Raw genomic sequence first — 20153 nt, 5'->3', positions numbered from 1 at the left:
GGAAAAAGAGTGGGGGCCACAATAGAACCAGAACAAGGAATGTTTCATATATCCCACAAAGAGACAGGCATACCTGGGGCCCATGAGGAATACCAACGGCCACCCCCTTTGACCTGAAGGATGTGGAGGAGTTCAAGGAGAAGTTTATCAAAGTGAAGACGAGTTTGGCCAGGCAAAGGACGGTGGTAATTGACGGGGACAGTTCAGGCTGAATGTACACTAGGAGCTCTTCCCCTCTCTGCCCTTACATTGCTACTGTCCTTGTCTTTATTAGATTAGATTACTTACAGTGTGGAAACAGGCCCTTCGGCCCAACAAGTCCACACTGACCCTCCGAAGAGCAACCTACCCAGACCCATTCCCCTACATTTACCCCTTCACCTAACACTACATGCCATTTAGCATGGCCAATCCACCTAACCACATTTTTGGACTGTGGGAGGAAACGGAGTACCTGGAGGAAACCCATGCAGATACGGGGAGAACGTGCAAACTCCACACAGACAGTTGCCTGAGGCAGGAATTGAACCCGGGTCTCTGGTGCTGTGAGGCAGCAGTGCTAACCACTGAGCCATGTTTAAATCACTCCAAGCAGCATTCTATCCAGCCACAATACTAAAATTGTTCTTGTAAAAGCCACAAATGACATCTGTGGTGACTTTCTGACCACATCCTTCCTGATCTGTTTGCAATCTTTGACATTGCTAATCACACCATCCTGCTCCAACGCCTCACCACAGTTATCCAGTTGGATGGTACTGTGCTCATCCACTTCCATTATTTCTTTAAACAGAGCCAGGGAATCACTTGCAATGTATTCTCTTTCTGTTCTCACATTGTTAGCCTGGTGTCCCCCGAACACCAATCCTCAGCTGTCTTCCTGTTTCTCATCCACATGCTGCTCCTTAGCATCATCATCTAAAAACAAGATCCAAATGGTGGAAGAGTAGTTACCACTGCTGCCTCACAGTGCCAGGGACCTGGGTTTGATTCTAGTCTTGGGTGACTGCGTGGAGTTTACACTTTGCCCTTGTACAAGTGAGGTGGATTGATTGTGCCAAGGTTAGGGTGGGATGCTCTTCGGAGGGTCAATGAAGAATCAATGGGCCGAATGGCTTCTATCTGCACTTTATGGATTCTACGATTTTAATTTTCACATGTAACATGATAAATCACCAGGTCTAAATCACCACCTGCATCCACTGCTGGCAGATTGTCACATTACTTGCTTGACACGTTTTCCTGAGAAAGGATTTTCTCTTCTTGAATATTAAGAAGACTGAAGCCATAGTTTTTGTTGCTTTTTCAAACACCGACTGCTGGGTCCACCTTACTCATTGGCAACAGGCTGAGATTAAGCAAGTCTGTTTTTAATATTTGTGTTGTATGTGATCATGAAATGAGCTTCTGGGCTCACACTGTACCATCTCTAAGACTCTACCCCTGTAAGATTCACCCCTTTTAGCTAATTAAACACATTCATACCTCTGTTACCTCTTGTCTATTTCAATGCTTTCCTGCCTGGTCTTATACATTTTACCCTCTTTAAAACAGAGATCAGACATAACTCTGGTGCTTGTGTCCAAATTTGCAGCAAGACCCATTCCCCTGTCCCTCTTGTACTCACTGATCTACAGTGATGTCTGATAGCCATGTTTGATTTTAAAATGCTGATCCTGGTTTTGAAATCACTCCATGGCGTGATTACTCCTTATTTAAGTATTAATCACTATTTCCATAACCTTCTGTAATTTTGTGCTCATCCATTTTCTGGCCACTTGTCCCTCTTATAATTACTCAACCAATCGTTGCCCTATGCTGGGAAATTCCCTCCCTTTTACACTGTCCTTCAAACCTCCATGTTTGACCAAACTTTTGGTCACCTGACCTAATATTGCTCTGTGACTCAGTGACAGTCTTTGGTTTAATGTGCTTCTGCGAAGCATAAATAGGACCATTAAACGTAGGAGCAGAAGGAGATCATTCGGCCCATTGAGTTTGCTCTGTCATTCAGTGGGACCTTGACTGATCTGACAACCATCAACTCCACTTTCCTGCCTTAGCCCATAATCTTTATTCCCTTACTGATTAAAATGTCTCTCTCAGCCTTGAACTGCCCTCTGTGGTAAAGAATCACACAGATTCACTACCTTCTGAGAGAAGAAACTCCTCCTCATCGATGTCTTAAATAAGTGACTCCTTATTCTGAGATAATACTTCTGTCCTAGACTCTCTCACAAGGGGAAATAACTTCTCTGCATGTATCCTGTCAAGTCCCCTAAGAATCTTGTATGTTTTAATAAGGTCACCTCTCATTCTTCTATCTTTCAATGAGTACAGGTCTAACTGAAAACACTTTTCATCATAAAAGCTGATACCTAGTATCAACTGAGTGAACCTTCACTTACCTGCCTCCAATATGTCATTCTACTTTTAAAAAGGACCAAAATTCTTCATAAAATTCTAATTATGGTCTGACTAACATCTTGCATTGATTTAACAAATGCTTTCTATTTTTATATTCCATTCCCTTTGAAATAAAAGTGCTACATAAATTCTCTTCTCAGATCAGCACTGAATGGTAATGCTAAATTTTCAGTTCGTGATGATAAGCAGTTTTTCATAAATGAGATGAAATGTCCTTGTGAGGCTCTGTACTCCAGGCTGGTCTGTCAACGAAGATGATGTGCTCAATTCTCAGGAAGAGGGTACATAACTCAAGAGGTGAGAATTAAGCACTGGCACAACGCTAGTATATAAATGGTGGTGAAGAAAATATCAATTTATTTTTGTAATGTTTAAACAATGAGAGTAGGTATAATTCCAATTGTTTAACACCTCATGAGAGATGTGTTAGCAAGATTATATCTCATAGAATACAGCAGGAAGTAGCCGTTTGGATACAGAACTGGCTCAAAGGTAGAACACAGAGGATGGTGATGGAACGTTGCTTTTCAGATTGGACCAGTGTGTGCACAAGGATCGATGCTGGGTTCACTGCTTTCTGTCATTTATCTAAATGATTTAGATGTGAACATAGGAGGCATAGTTATTAATTTTGCAGATGACACCAAAATTGAAGGTGTAATGGACAGTGAAGAAGGTTACCTCAGAATACAGCGGGATCTTGATCAGATGGGCCAATGGACTGAGGAGTGGCAGATTGAGTTTAATTTAGATAAATGCAGGATGTTGCATTTTGGAAAAGCAAATCAGAGCAGGACTTATACACTTACTGTGAAGGTCCAGGGGGAGTGTTGCTGAACAAATAGACTAGAGTCATAGTGTGAATGGTTCATAGTTCCTTGAAAGTAGAGTTGCAGGTAGATAGGATAGTGAAGAAGGCATTTGATATGCTTTCCTTTATTGGTCAGAACATTGAGTAATGGAGTTGGGAGGTCATGCTGTACAGGACATTGGTGAGGCCACTTTTGGAATATTGTGTGTAATTCTGGTCTCCTTCCTATTGGAAGGATGTTGTGAAACTTGAAAGGGTTCAGAAAAGATTTACAAGGATGTTGCCAGGGTTGGAGGACTTGAGCTATAAGGAGAGGATGAACAGGCTGTGGCTGTTTTCCCTGGAGCATCGGTGGCTCAGGGTGGCCTCATAGAGGTTTATAAGAGCATGAGGGACATGAATAGGATAAATAGACAAGGCCTTTTCTCTGTGTTGGGTGAGTCCAGAACTAGAGGGCACAGATTTAGGGTGAGAGCGGAAAAATCTAAAAGGTACCTAAGGTAGACCTTTTCACACAGAGGGTGGTACGTGTATGGAATGAGCTGCCAGACGAAGTGGTGGAGGCTTGTACAATAACAGCAATGAAAAGGCATCTGGATGGGTGTAAGAATATAAAGGTTTTAGAGGGATCTGGGCCAAGTGCTGGCAAATCAGACTAGATTAGGTTAGGATATCTGGTTGGCATGGACGAGTTGGACCGAAGGATCTGTTTCCATGCTGTATATCTTTATGTTTCTATGACTCTATGGTTGGCTGCAGCTTGAGTGGGTAGTGGGTGGAATTGTCCAAAACACTATCTCATTTGATAACTTGTTCAATCCGTGCCAGCTGCCAGTGCTCCTAACCTAATAATCAGCCGCTTCATCAAACAAAGCTGGATTAAAATCACATTAACGTCGAAAACAAATCATGCCCTTGACCCCTCTACTTAGCAGCTATAGAGTGGAAAGTTAATCTTTTCATATCTGATATAATGGAGTGCTTTGTGTTTCTGATTACAAAGCAAAGCTATTGAAAGTCATTTACTCAACGGAAAGATTAGCAAATGGAACAGGTTCTGGTACCTTTCACTGCTTTAATCACAAACTGATAGATTATATTCTTAATTTTGTGAATTTTGTATCCCTGAATTATTCTTTATACTTTTTTCATGAAACACTCCCAGGGCAGGTACAGCACAAGTTAGACACCCAGTAAAGATTCCTTGAACAGAATAATAATCCTAAACCATTCTTGAGACAACCCTGGATCAGGTGTATGCCTCAGATGATCAACTTCAGATGACCAGCTCGGTCTGAGAAGCTTATACAACTCACCGTGAAGGCAAGGAACTAGCTGAGAATACAATGTTCTTTCAGATTGCCTGTTTCATTAATTTTTGCTAGTTTATTACAACCTGGATTTTATACTGACCTAGGGATCTCCTTAGTAACATATCATCTCACAGAAACAAAGACAACAGACGGGTTCTCAAATTTGGATGCAGAAAACTATACAAGTCTTATGTATATTAGAGATAATACATTTTATATAATTTCTAAATTATATTAAAGTTGTTTAAACAATCAGCATGCAATACACATTTAATGGGAAAGGCAATTGTGGCAGTAATAATAATAGGAAAACCAAGTATAATCTTGTTTCAAATAAGAGAAGTCAGCTTTTAAGTCTAAATAATATCACAGTAAGAAATGTAAGATATCTATAAACATTTAAAGTAGCACTTACTTTATATCATTGAGTAGAAAACTACAGAACTTAGCATGATAACTCCATTACAAATAAGGGAAGAGCTATACCACTGAATGTTGATGGTCTAGAGCACTCAAGTATGCTCAGGCATGTTTAATAATTCTCTCTCTGTTGTGAAAGGATGAATCCTAATTTTAAATTCTTAATTCATAGGAAAGTCATTTCTAATCTTAGAACTCCAATAATTCTGAAATAGGGTTGCAATAGTGACAGATTTCAACTTGCAAACATTAACTGGAGCAGTCATAGCGTGAAAGTTTAGAGAGAACAGAATTCTTAAAATTGCATCCAGAAGAACTCTTTAAGTCAGTACATAGAAGGCCCTACCAGAGAAGTTAAAGAAGTTAGTATCACAGCGAGGAGGCTCTTAGTGATCTGGCAGGCTTAAAGGTAGAGAGTCTCCAGGCTGGATGAAATATATCCTAGATTGCTGAATGAGGCAAGGGAGAACCAGGTTTAGAAAAATTTTCAGTTCCTCCCCTGCAACAGGAAAAGTGCTAGAATACTGGAGCTCAGCCAATGTGGTGCCATTATTAAAGAGGTCATTGAGGAGAGTTTGTCTACTGAGTCATTGTAGATGAAAGTCAGAAACAGGCAAGGAGCAGTCATGTTATTGGGAGTTTTCTATCAGCCCCCAATAGCAACAGAGACACAGTGAAGCAGATTGGGAAACAGATTTTGGAAAAGTGCAGAAGTAACAAGGTTGTTGTTATAGGTGACTTCAACTTCCCTAATATTGATTGGAACCTTCTCAGTGCAAATAGTTTGGATGCAGCAGATATTGTCAGGTGAGTCCAGGAAGGATTTGTGACTTAATATGTAGATAGGCCAACTAGAGAGGTGGACACACACACACAGGGATAGGCCGAATAGGGAGGAGGCCATATTGGATTTGGTGCTTGGCAACAAACCAGGTCAAGTGTCAGATCTCTTGGTGGGAGAGCATTTCGGTGATAGTGATCACAACTTCCTGACCTTTACTATGGTGATGGAGAAGGATAGGAGCAGACAGTATGGGAAGTATTTAAATGGGGAGGGGGAATTAAAATGCTATTAGGCAGGAATTGTGGGGCAGAAATTGGGAACAGATATTCTCACTGAAATGCATGACAGAAATGTGGAGGTTGTTTAGGGAGCACTGGATGTGAGTGAAGGAACTTTGGATGATAAAGGATGTTGAATATCTAGTCAAGAGGAAGAGGAAGCAAGGATCAGACAGACGGGGGTTAGAAGGATCAGACAGACAGAGGTTACAAGGTAGCCAGAAAGGAACTGAAGAATGGATTTAGGACAGGGCCTTGGTTGGTGGGGTTAAGGAAAACCCAAGGTGTTCTACACGTAAATGAGGAACAAGAGGATGGCCAGAGAGAGGGTAGGACTAATCAGGGATGGTGGAGGGAACTTGAGCCTGGAGTCAGAAGAGGTAGGGGAGGTCCTTAATGAATACTTTCCTTCGGTATTCATTAGTAAGAGGGAACTTATTGTTTGCGAGGACAACATGAAACAGACGGATATGATTGAACAGGTTGAATTTAAGAAGGAGGATGTACTGGAAATTTTGAAAAACATGATAAGTCCCCTGGATCAGACAGGATATAACCAAAGTTACTACAGGAAGCAAGTGAAGACAGTTCTGCGCCTTTGGTGATGATCTTTGTGTCCACTGGAGGAGTACCAGATTATTGGAGGGTAGCAAATACTATTCCCTTGTTCAAGAAAGGGAGTAGGGAAAAACATGGGAATTACGGACCAGTTTTATATCAGTGGTGGGCAACTTATTGGAGAGGATTCTGAGAGGCAGGATTTATAATTATTTGGAAGAGCATAATTTGATTAGAGATAGTCACCATGGCTGAGTGAGGGGCAGGTCATGCCTCACACTCCTGATTAGAATTATAGAAATGTACAGCATGGAAACAGACCCTTCTGACCAGATATCCCAAACCAATGTAGTCCCACCTGCCAGCACCCAGCCCATATCCCTCCAAACCCTTCCTATTCATATACACATCCAAATGCTTTTAAATGTTGCAATTGTACTAGCCTCCACCGCTTCCTCTGGCAACTCATTCCATACATGTACCACCCTCTGCATGAAAAGGTTGCCCCTCAGGTCTTTTTTATATCTTTTCCCACTCACCCTAAACCTATGCCCTCTAGTTCTGGACTCCCCCACCCCAGTCTATTTATCCTATCCATGCCCCTTATGACTTATAAACCTCTATAAGGTCACCCCTCAGCCTCCAACGCTCCAAGGGAAAAAAGCCTGTTCAGCCTCTCCCTATAGTTCAAATCCTCCAACCCTAGCAACATCCTTGTAAATCTTTTCTGAACCCTTTCAAGTTTCACAACAAGTTCCACGCAAGTTGAAAGAGTTGTTAAAAGGAGTATAGTGTGTTGGCTTTCATTAACAGGGTGATTGAGTTTAAGAGCCAAGAGGTTTTGCTGTAACTTTATAAAGCTGTGGTTAGACCACACTTGGAATATTGTGTACAGTTCTGGTCATCTCATTATAGGAAGGATGTGAAAGCTTTAGTGAGGGTGCAGAGTAGATTTACCAGGATGCTGCCTGGACTGGAGGAAAGCTGAGGGAGCTGGGGCTTTTCTCATTGGAGTGAAGAAGGATGAGAGGTGACTTGTCAGAAGTGTACATGATGACGAGAGGCATAGCTAGAGCGAATAGCCAGAAACATTTTCCCAGGGTGGAAATGGCTATCATGGGGGACATAATTTTAATGTTATTGGACAAAGGTTTAGGGGAGACATCAGTGGTCGGTTCTTTACACAGAGAGTGGTGGATGCCAGCAGTGGTACTAGAGTCAGATACATTAGGGACATTTAAGCCACCCTTGGATAGGCACATGGATGATAGTGAAATGAATGGTATGTAGGTTAGTTTGATCTTAGAGTCGGATAAAAAGTCGGCAAAACATTGGGGGCCAAATAGAACTGTGCTGTTCTATGTTCCATGTTCTAAAGCAGGAAACTACCAGCCTGTCGGTCAAACCTTAGTGGTGTAAACCATTGGAAGTAACACTAAAGGACAGAATGAATCTGTACTTAAAAAGGCAGGGATTAATCAAGAACAGTCAACGTGGTTTTATTAAGGAGAGGTTGTGTCTGACCAACTCGATTGGATGTTTTGAACAGGCGACAGGTATGTAGATGAGGACATTACTTTTGATGCTGTCTACTTTCACTTTAACAAAGCTTTTGATAAGGTCCCACATAGGAGACTGGCAGCAAAAATAAGATCCCATGGGATCCAAGGAAGTTTGGCTAATTGGATCCAGAATTGGCCGAGAGACAGGAGGCAGAGGGGTGTTTTTGTGACTGGAAGTCCGTATCCAGTGCGGTTCCACAGCGAGTAGTGTTGGAGCCCTCTCTTCTTGTGGTATATGATAATTATTTTATAGTTAACTGTAGGAGGGTTGATCAGTAAGTTCATGAATGGTGAGGTGGTGAATAGTGATAAGGATAACAAGGCAAAGGAATACATGGTGAATGGTAGGGAAGCACCGAGGATCAGATGGATCTTGATGTGTGTCTACAGGTAACAGGACAGGTGGATAAAATGTCAAGAGTGTGATGCTGGAAGAGCACAGCAGGCCAGGCAACATCTGAGGAGCAGGAGAATCGATGTCTTGCGCAGAAGCCATTCATCAGGAATGTGGCATGTGAGCTGTGGGGAGTTGGAGGGAGCTGACAGACAAATGGGAGGGGTGTGGGGATGGGGTGAAGCTAGCTGACAATGCAATGGGTAGATGAAGGTGGGGGCGAAGGTCGTAGGTCTGAGAGGGATAGATGGGAAAGATGATGGACAAGTCAAGAGGGCGGTGCCAAGTCGGAGGCTTGGGACTCAGATAAGATTGCGGGAGGGGATAAATGAGGAAACTGGTGAAATCCACATTAATCCCATGTGGTTTCAGGGTCCCAAGGCAGAAGATTAGGTGTTGGATGGTTAGGGTTTGGTGATGGAGGAGGCCCAGAACTAGTCCTTGGTGTTGTGGGGGTGGGGGGAGGTGAAGTGTTTAGCCACAGAGTGATGGTTGGTTGGTTGGTGATGATGTCGCAGAGATATCCTCTGGAATTATCCACAAGTTGGCGTCCTGTCTCCCCGATGTAGAGGAGACCACATCGGGTGCAATGGATACAGTAGATGACATGAGTGCAGATACAGATAAATTTCTGTCAGATGTGAATGGGTCCTTTGGACAGAGGTAAGAGTCAGGTGTGGGCACAGATTTTACACTTTCTGCAGTGGCAGGGTCAGGTGCCAGGAGTGGGGTGAAGGCTGGTTGGGGGCGGGTCGTAAATCTGACAAGGGAGTCGTGGAGGGAATGGTCTCTCCGAAATGCAAATAGGGGTGGGGAGGGAAATATATCTCTGGTAGTGGGGTCTGTTTGTAGGTGGCCGAAATGGTGGAGGATGATGTGATGTATACGGAGGCTGGTGGGGTGGAAGGTGAGGACCAGAGGTATTCTGTCCTTGTGTTGGGAGGGGTAGGGTTCAAGGGCGGAGATGAGGGAAGTGAATGAGATGCGCTGGAAAGCATTGTCCACCGCATGGGAGGGGAAATTGCAATCTTTAAAGAAGGAGACCATCTGGGATTTTCTATGGTGGAATTTGTCATCTTGGGAACAGATGCAGCGGAGGAATTGGGAATAAGGCGTTTTTGCAGGAGGCGGGGTGGGAGAAGGTGCAGTCCTGGCATCTGTGGGAGACACTGGGTTTTTTGTAAATGTCAATTGCCAGACATGGAGATGAGAGGACCAGGAAGGAGAGGGAGGCGTCTGAGATGGTTCAGGTGGATTTGAGGTCAGGGTGAAAGATGTTAGTGAAGTTGATGAACTGTTCAACCCCCTTGTAGGAGCAGGATGTAGCAATGATACAGTCATCGATGTAGCAGAGGAAAAGGTGGGGAATGGTGCCGACACAGGTGCAGAAAATGGACTGTTCACGTAACTGACAAAGAGTCAGGCATTACTGGGGCCCATGTGGGTGCTCATGGCTACCCCTTTGGTTTGGAGGGATTGGAAGAAGTTGTTGAGGGTGAGAACCATTTCAGCCAGGCGAATGAGGGTATCAGTGGATGGATACTGGTTGGGACGGTGTGAGAGGAAGAAATGGAGGGCTAGGAGGCCTTTGTCATGGCAGATGAATGTGTATAGAGACTAGATGTCCATAGTGAAGATGAGGCAATGGGGGCCAGGGAAACAAAGGTCTTGGAGGAGGTGAAGGGCATGGGTGGTGTCGCAAACGTAGGTGAGGAGTTCCTGAACCAAGGGAACAGGACTGTATCAAGGTATGCAGAGATGAGTCCAGTGGGACAGGAGCAGGCTAAGACAATGGGTCAATTGAGGAAGTCAGGTTTGTGGATCTTTGGTAGGATGTAGAATTGGGCAGTGCAAGGTTCGCAGACGATGAGGTTTGAGGCTGTGGATGGGAGATCCCCTGAGGTGAGGAGGTTATGGATGGTTTGTGAGATGATGATTTGATGAGGGGAGGTGATGTTGTAGGTGAGGGGGCAGTTAAAGAGGTCTTTTCCTTAGGTTGGGGGAGACCAGAACTAGAGTACATAGGTTTAGAGAGGGGAAAGATATAAAAGGGACCTAAGGGGGAACTTTGTCAAGCAAAGGGTGGTGCATGTATGGAATGAGCCAGAGGAAATAGTGGAGCGTAGTACAGTTGCAACATTTAAAAGGCATCTGGATGGGTACTTGAATAGGAAGAGCTTAGAGAGATATGGGCCGTGTGCTGGCAAGTGGGACGAGATTGGGTTGGGATATCTGGTCAGCATGGACTTGTTGGACTGAAGGGTCTGTTTCCATACTGTACATCTCTATGATTCTGCAAATCATTGGTCAAACCATATTTGGAATATTGTGTTCACTTCTGGGCACCTGTCTGGAAGGATATTAAAACTCTAGAGAGAGTTCAAAGGAATTTTACTGGATACCAGGAATGAGGGATTTTTGATGAAAGATAGGTCAGAGAGTTTATTCTACTTGAAGCAGAGAAGATTAAGGGGTGACCTCATTGAGATGTTCGAATTTATGAATAAGTTTGACAAATATTCCATTTCCACTAGGTGGTATATCAGTAACTAGGGGATCACAATTGCAAGATTGTCAGCAAGACAGCTAAGATTGGTAATGAGGAGAGCTGTTAGGATTTAGAAAATGCTGCCTGGGAGAGTGATGGAGGCTGATTCCATAGAAGGTTTCAAAAGAGAGCTGAATATATATTTGAAGTGATGAATTTAGAGGGCTCCGGAGATAGAGCTGACAATGGCTTTTGCTGTGTGGCTCTTTCAGGCGCCAGTACAGACATAATTAATTGGATGACCTCCTACTGTACTGTAAAATTTGATGAATCCACTTGAGGTATCGAATTGAGGAGGGACTTAAGCACCAGTGACTGACAGTGGAAAGGCGGATATGGGAATCAAAATCAGCAGCAAGAGTGGTAGGAGTGGCAGAGGGAGGAGAGAATTTGGTCTCAACCTTTGAACAAAACCAGTTTCCACCCCTTCCTGGGGAAGCCAGAGGAACCCTGACTGGGTTTGCTGCTTGTGCTTCCCACATGACATGTATATCACTGGGTTAATCCTGGCAGTGGCAGGATGAGGCTATTATTGCCCAAATAACAGCTTTAATTATCCCAGAGTACTAGAGGATGGTCTTCCTGAATTAACTTAAAACAAGTGGCGGTGGGAGACTGGTGGTCTATCCAGCACATTTCCCCCTATTAGATTACCTCTCCAGCACTAAACTCACTGCAGGAGACCACAAAAGTTCACACCTTCACTTCATTGACTGAAGCATGAGCCAGTAAAGAAGTTATATCAAACGTTTCGAGAAGAAAGGCAGGCATCAGCTGAGAACCATTTTCAATCCTAAGTTCAGTTTTCGATACAAAATTAGAACGAGGATGTGAAAGTGCTAGGTCGTGGTGCATAAATGATTTCCTAGAGTGAAGGAGTTTGGTTGGTGGGAGACTGAAGCTGTTCTCTTTAGGCTAGAGAAAGATTAAGAGGAGATTTGATCAAGATGTTCCAAATTCATGACTCATTTTGAGATAGTAACAAAGGAGAAACTTCCTAGCAGCACAATAGTAGTAACTAGATCTAAGGTAACTATCAGAAAACTAATGGTAACATAACAGTCTATTTACACAACAGGGTTGAGAGATCTGGACAGCATTGGGCTTCATTGAGAAAATTCTGTAGATTTTTTGGTTTGGGGGAAGTCTCATAGCTTGATGGAAATCTGTTGTTATCAGTGAGCAGCTTTGATGAATAAGACAAGAAGTCCATTAAAATTGACCAATGAAAATTATTTATTTTAAGATAAAAAGATAAATGTTGGGTCCTTTAATGTTTGTGATACCTATAAACAATGTTGATGAGAATGTTGTGGGGGGGGGGTGCGGGTGTTGGGGGAGACTGATAAGTACGTTTGCACATGACACGAGGATTGGTTGGGTGGTTGACAGTGAGAAGGAATATCTCGGGTTACAGGTTTAGATGGATTGATCAGATGGAATACTGACGCATGAGAGGTGATGCACTTTGGGAGTAGTAACAAGACAAGGGAGTACTTGAAGAATGGGAAGACATTAGGAAGCTCAGAGAAACAGCAGGATCTTGGAGTGCTTGTCCACAGATCCTCGAGGGTGGTAAGGTAGGTTAATTAAGTAGTTAAAAAGTCATATGCGACATTTAACTTTACCAGTCAAAGCATAGATTCTAAGAATAGGGTGGTTATATTGGAGTTGTATAGAACTTTGGATGGGACACAACTGGAGTACTGTATGCAGTTGTGACATCCACGCTATATGAAGGATGTAATTGTACTGGAAAAGGTGCAGAGGAGATTCACCAGAATATTGCCTCAATTACAGCACATTAGTTAGAACATAGAACATAGAAAAATACAGCGCAGTACAGGCCCTTCGGCCCTCGATGTTGTGCCGACCAAAGTCTACCTAACCTACACTAGCCCAATAACCTCCATATGCTTATCCAATGCCCGCTTAAATGACCATAAAGAGGGAGAGTTCACCACTGCTACTGGCAGGGCATTCCATGAACTCACAACCCGCTGAGTAAAGAATCTACCCCTAACATCTGTCCTATACCTACCACCCCTTAATTTAAAGCTGTGTCCCCTAGTAACAGCTGACTCCATTAACAGAAAAAGGTTCCCAGTGTCTACCCTATCTAAACCCCTAATCATCTTGTTATGAACAGAAACTGGATATATCCGTTTTTGGTTGTTTTTCCTTGGAGCAGAGAAGGTTGAGGGAGTGTCTTGATAGAGGTGTATAAGATTGAGTCATGGACAGAGTGAATAGAAAGCATTTGCTCCCCTTCGTTGAAAGAAGCATAATTTTAAGGTGACAGGCAAGAGGTTGAGAATGGAATTGAAGAAACATTTTTTCACCCGGAGTGTGGTGGGGCCTGGAATGCAATGCCTGGGGGAATAACTGAAGTGAAAATTTCATTGCTTAAAAAAAAGTACTTGGATCAACCCTTGAACTGTCATAACATTCAAGATCATTGGCCTACAGCTTGAAAGTGAATTATAGATTTAGGGTAGCTTTGTAGGTAGAGACTCAATCGACCAAAAGTCCCCAAGTCTCCAGGTGTATAAGTCCCCTGGTCCGGATGGATTCTCTCTCAGGTTACTGAGGGAAGATCGAGAGGAAATAGCTGGGGCCTTAACAGATATTTTTGCAGCACCCTTGAACATGGGTGTGGTCCCGGATGACTGGATAATTGCTAATGTTGTCCCTTTGTTTAAGGGTAACAAGGATAATCCAGGTAATTATAGACTGGTGAGCCTGACGTCAGTGGTATGGAAGCTGCTGGAGAAGCTACAGAAGGATAGCATCTATTTTCATTTGGAAGAAAATGGACTTATCAGATAGTTTTGTACAGGGAAGGTCATATCTTACTAACTTAATAGAATTCTTTGAGGATGTGACAATGTTGATTGATTAGGGACAGGCTGTAGATATCATATACATGGACTTCAGTAAGGTGTATGATAAGATTCTCCATTGTAGGGTGATGGAGAAGGTGAAGTCGCATGGAATTCAGGGTGTACTAGCTAGATGGATAAAGAACTGGCTGGGCAACAGGTGACAGAGAGTAGTAGTGGAAGGGAACTTATCAAAATGGAGAGCTATGACTAGTGGTGTTCCACATGGATCCATACTGGGGCCACTGTTGTTTGTGATATACGTAAATGATCTGGGGGAAGGTGTAGGTGGTCTGATTAGCAAGTTTGCAGATTACACTAAGATTGGTGGAGAAGCAGATAGTGAAGGAAACTGTCAGAGAATATAGCAGAATCTGGATAGATTGGAGTGTTGGGCAGAGATACAGCAGATGGAGTTCAATCCGGGCAAATGCGAGGTGATTCATTTTGGAAGATCCAATTCAAGAGTAAACTATACGGCAAGTGGAAACGTCCTGGGGAAAATTGATGTACAGAGAGATCTGGGGGTTCAGGTCCATTGTACCCTGAAGGTGGTAATGCAGGTTGATAGTGATCAAGGAGGCATACAGCATGCTTTCCTTCATCAGACAGGGTACTGAGTACAAGAGTTGGCAGGTCATGTTACAGTCATATAGGGCTTGGGTTTGGCCACATTTGAAATATTCCGTATAGTTCTGGTCGCCACATTACCAAAAGGATGTGGATGCTTGAGAGCAGAGATTCACCAGAATGTTGCCTGGTATGGAGGGTGCCAGCTACAAAGACAGGTTGAGTAGATTAGAATTATTTTCATTAGAAAAATGAAGGTTGAGGGGGGGTCCAGATTGAGGTCCACAAAATCGTGAGAGGTGTAGACAGGGTGGATAGCAAGAAGCTTTTTCCCCCCAGAGTGGGGACTCGATTACTAGGGGATATGAGTTCAAGGTGAGAGGGGAGAGTTTAGGAGAGATATGGAAACTTCTTTGTGCAGAGGGCAGTGAGTGCCTGGATAGCTTTGCTAGGCGAGGTGGTAGAGGCGGGTATAATAGCATCATTTAAGATACATCTAGACAGATACATGAATGGTCAGGGAGCAGAGGGATACAGATCCTTAGAAAATAGGCTACAGGTTTAGATAGAGGATCTGGATCAGCACAGGCTTGGAGGGCTGAAGGGCCTGTTCCTGTGCTGTAATTTTCTTTGTTCTTTGCCTTTTTATACTGTATGATTTTATGATTCTATAACAATGGAAATATTTCCTATATTAAATCACAACTTTCAATTTGGCTTATGGAGTCAGAGCAGTGAAATGGGATTAGCTGGACAGCTCTACCAAGTGGGCTGAATGGTCTCTTTCTGTGTGTGGTTCTAGGATACAAGATAACTCAGTTCTTGACAATGAATTTCATTCATTGTGATGTTCGCATCAGTATATATTAGAGACAATCAGTATATATGAAACCAATACTGTTCATGCAACGTAGGAAAAGGTTTAGATAAAGAACTAGAGGGAAAAATATTAACCAGGCAAGAACTTCCCTGCTCATAGTGCCAAGGTTTTTTTTTAAAACCATCTACCCAGGTACGAGAATTTATAAATATGGTCCTCCCCTTCCACCCCACTCACCTCTGGATACAGCGCATTCTCCTCTGCCATTTCTGCCACCTACCACCACTACCACCAATATATTTTCCTCTCCAACTCTACCTACATTCTGTAGAGACAATCCCTCTGTGACTCCCTCATTTGGTCCACACTCCCAGCAACCCACCCTCTACTTCCTTTGCTGCTGTCAGAGGTGTAAAACCTGTGTTCCTCCCCACTCCCCTCTCTCCAGGGCCCCAAAAGGATTTTTCCACATCTGGCAGAGATTTTTCTGCACATCCACCCACCTCATCTATTGTGTCTGTTGATTTCAACGTGGTCTGCTCTATATCAGAGAGACAGGTTGCCAACTCACAAAGCATTTCAGGGAACATCTCTGGGACGTACACAACAAACAACCCCACTGTCCTGTGGCTGACCACTTCACCTGCAACGACATGCAAATCCTGGGCTGCCTCCACTGATAAATCAAACTCACCCAACAACTGGAGGAAGTATACCTCATCTTCCACCTCAAGACCCTTCAACCACACAGCATCAACATCGACTTCACAAGTTTCCAAATCTCCCCTCCCCCCACCTCAACCGAGATCCAACCCTTCAACTCAGCACCGGCCTCTTGACCTGTCCATCTTCCTTCCCACCTATCCACTCTACTCTTCCCACTGATCTATCATAATTATCCCCACCTGCATCCACCTGTTACCTCCCCAGCTACCTTCCCCCAGCCTCACTCCCACCCTATTTATCACTCAGTCCACTTCCCCCTCCATATACCTTATGCCCAAAATCTCAACACTCCTGCTCCTTGGATATTGCCTGACCTGCTGTGCTTTTCCAGTGCTACACCTTTTGATTCAAACTCTAGTTGAGCACTGTTGAGACTTGGGATGAGGGCATCAGTGACAAGACCAGCATTTGTTGCCCACCACTAAATCATTGATCAATGCTAGATCATTTCAAAGGCCAATTTTAAGAGTCAATCACATTGCTACGAGTCTGGAGGGGTCACATATAAACCTGATCGGGTAAGGACAGATTTCATTCCCTGCAGGATATTAGTGAATCAGATGGTGTTAAGTTTCTAACCATCCTACTCAGAGATATTATTACCATATCTCTGGTGCAAATGTGGATTGAACTCACGTCTTCTGGCTCAGAGGTGAGAACATAGAAACATAGAACATAGAAAAAAAATACAGCGCAGTACAGGCCCTTCGGCCCTCGATGTTGCTCCGACCGAAGTCTACCTAACCTACACTAGCCCAATAACCTCCATATGCTTATCCAATGCCCGCTTGAATGACCATAAAGAGGGAGAGTCCACCACTGATACTGGCAGGGCATTCCATGAACTCACAACCCGCTGAGTAAAGAATCTACCCCTAACATCTGTCCTATACCAACCCCCCCCCTTAATTTAAAGCTGTGTCCCCTAGCAACAGCTGACTCCATACGCGGAAAAAGGTTCTCCCTGTCAACCCTATCTAAGCCCCTAATCATCTTGTACACCTCTATCAAATCTCCCCTAAACCTTCTTTTCTCCAATGAGAACAGCCCCAAGTGCCTCAGCCTTTCCTCATACGATCTTCCTACCATGCCAGGCAACATCCTGGTAAACCTCCCCTGCACCCGTTCCAGTGCCTACACATCCCTCCTATAGTATGGCGATCAAAACTGTACACAATACTCCAGATAAGGCCGTACCAGCGTCTTATACAACTGACCTCAGGACTCCGGAACTCAATTCTTCTACCAATAAAGCCCAGTTGCCATATGCCTTCTTCACAGCACTATTTACCTGGGTGGCAACTTTCAGAGATCTGTGTACATGGACACCAAGATCCCTCTGCTCATCCACACCACCAAGTAGCCTACCATTAGCCCAGTAATCCATCTTCTTGTTACTCCTACCAAAGTGAATGACTTCACACTTAGCTACATTGAACTCCATTTGCCACCTTTCTGCCCAGCTCTGCAACTTATCTATATCCCGCTGTAACCTGCCACATCCTTCTTCGCTGTCGACCACTCCACCAACTTTCGTATCATCACACCGACTTTCATAAGGACACTCTCATTGTGCCAGAAGATCCCTGAACCAGATGGGGTTTTAACAACTGATGAGGGTTTCATGGTAACATCAATGAGATTAGCTTTCAATTCCAAATTCATTGGTAGAATTTAAGTTTCACGAGCAGCCGTGGTGAGATTGGAATTTGTGACCCAGAGGATTAGTCTAATGCAATAACATTACAACACCAACCCACCAAACATGGCATCTGACCATGTGACACCACATTACATACCATCTATTTACATTCACAGTCATAGATCTGTACAGCATGGAAACAGACCCTTCGATCCAACTTGTCCATACTGACCAGATACTAATCTAGCTCTATTTGCCAGCATTTGGCCCATATCCCTCTAAACGTTTCCTATTCATACACCCATCCTGATGCCTTTTAAATGTTTTAATTGTACCAGCCTCCAGCACTTCCTCTGGCAGCTCATTCCATACACACACCACCCTGTGTGTGAAAAAATTGCCCCTTAGGTCCCTTTCAAATTTTTCCCATCTCACCATAAACCTATGTCCTCTAGTTATGGACTCTCCCACTTTCGGAAAAAAGACCTTGGCCATTCACCTTATATGTGCCTATCATGGTTTTATAGACCTCCATAAGGTCTCCAATGCCCTTGGGAAAATAGCCATAACAGATATTATGTTTACCGTACAAAATTTCAATCTCCCTTTAGGAGATTGTTTCTTGATTCTCACATGATTGCAATTAAAATAGAAATGTCAGTGGTGAGCATGGGAAATGTGTAACCACGTGGTATCGGATGCTGTTCATTGGTGATACATGCGGCTAGACAGACCCTCCTGGTCAAAATGAGAGATTCTACAATATGATCAAAATTTTCCTGCTCAACTCCATTTGCATTGGGCACACAAAGGTAGCAAAAAGTGTTTTTAAATTTTGATGGCCCGCATTGATGGTTACAGGCATTTCATTTACTGTGAAAAATAATGATGTGTTTTCATGTACACTCATCAAAATATTCCTGATGAAGTGCTTTTGCCCGAAATGTCGATTTTACTGCTCCTCGGATGCTGCCTGAACTGCTGTGCTCTTCTAGCACCACTGATCCATATTCATGTTAGTGTCTAGTGCCGAATTCGCAGGTTCAGCAGGTCCACTTTTCCATGCATTGTAAAGGTCACCAATCAAAAGCACATCCATTTGTCATCACTGACTCATTTTTGCCGATTCGGAGTCTCCTTGCAAATAGCGACTGTTCTGCACCCGTACTATATGCTACAGCAGCGTTCAATAAAGAAAATTACTGGCCACAGACAACTGTAGCAGGCTGTTTGGTGCATGTCACCTTTAAACGAATGTGGATCAGGTATAATAAGATCTTCATGTGCTGCTGATTTAGATCATTTGATACACTAAATGGTGGAAAGTACTCAATAAGACAATGAATAATGATATTTCTGAACTCCACTTTCCTGCCATTTTCCCAAAACCTTTTGATTTCCTTACTGATTAAAAATCGGTCTAGCTTAGCTTTAAAATTGCCAGCTTCAAAACTGGTGTAAAAATGACCTTTCATGGTATGCATATTATTTCAAGTAGGAACCTGTCACATGCTGGTGCAAGGCTTGATACATTGCAAACATGCCATTGACTTTATCTCAAACTGCCACCAGGAGATCAAAGTTTCACATTCCAAAGTCAGACATCCATTCTTGGTTTCCCACTTTTGTTGACTTCATAAAATACCACACCTTCCACTACAGGAAACTGGGAGGAACTTTGATCCAATCATTAAATAACAGCGATTTGCTAAAGTGCAATTCTACAGTCTCCCTCTCTCACCTTCAATCTTTCATCCCATAGTCTTCCTCACCCATTTCTTTCTTCTCCCTGAGATTCCATTTCTCATTACTATACTGGCATGTCTGTATTCCCATGGACCAATCATCATTCGAGAGCGCGAACCAAACTGGCAATGCAATTTCATTGTTATAAAAGCTTTAATGACAAGAATTTCAGCAAATTGTAATGGGGTTGCTTTCACAGAATCTCAGAGTGTTACTCCTGTTGGTTACTGGGTTGAGGGTCAGTAATTGTACTCAAGACAGTACTGACACCAGACAATTCTTTGCTATCTCTTTACAGCAGACCTTATTCTCATTTCTTACGGCCGTTCCATACTTTTACTCTATGATCTATATGTCCTTTTTTGTTACGATCTGCCTGTGCTGCTCGGAAAACTAAACTTTTCCCCTCCACTTAAGTACATGTGACAATAAATCAAATCAAAGAATTAAATCAAATGGGATAGGCAGTTCTTTGGAAACTTCTGACTTGATTATACAGTCAGAAGTTAACTACAATTAGCCTGTTGGATCTGTATCCTGTAGTGAATGCTTTCATTATGGACTCACTTGCTTCAATTACATGCTGAGCTTCCACAGGAAGCAATTTGAAGAACAGGTTTCAATGACAACATTTTTGCTTCATTCATTCCTAGGATGTGGGCATGACTGGCA

This window comes from Hemiscyllium ocellatum, chromosome 22, assembly GCF_020745735.1.
Source record: "Hemiscyllium ocellatum isolate sHemOce1 chromosome 22, sHemOce1.pat.X.cur, whole genome shotgun sequence".
Classification (NCBI taxonomy): Eukaryota; Metazoa; Chordata; class Chondrichthyes; order Orectolobiformes; family Hemiscylliidae; genus Hemiscyllium; species Hemiscyllium ocellatum.
The sequence above is the reverse complement of the archived record's forward strand: the minus strand, read 5'-3'. Positions refer to the sequence as shown.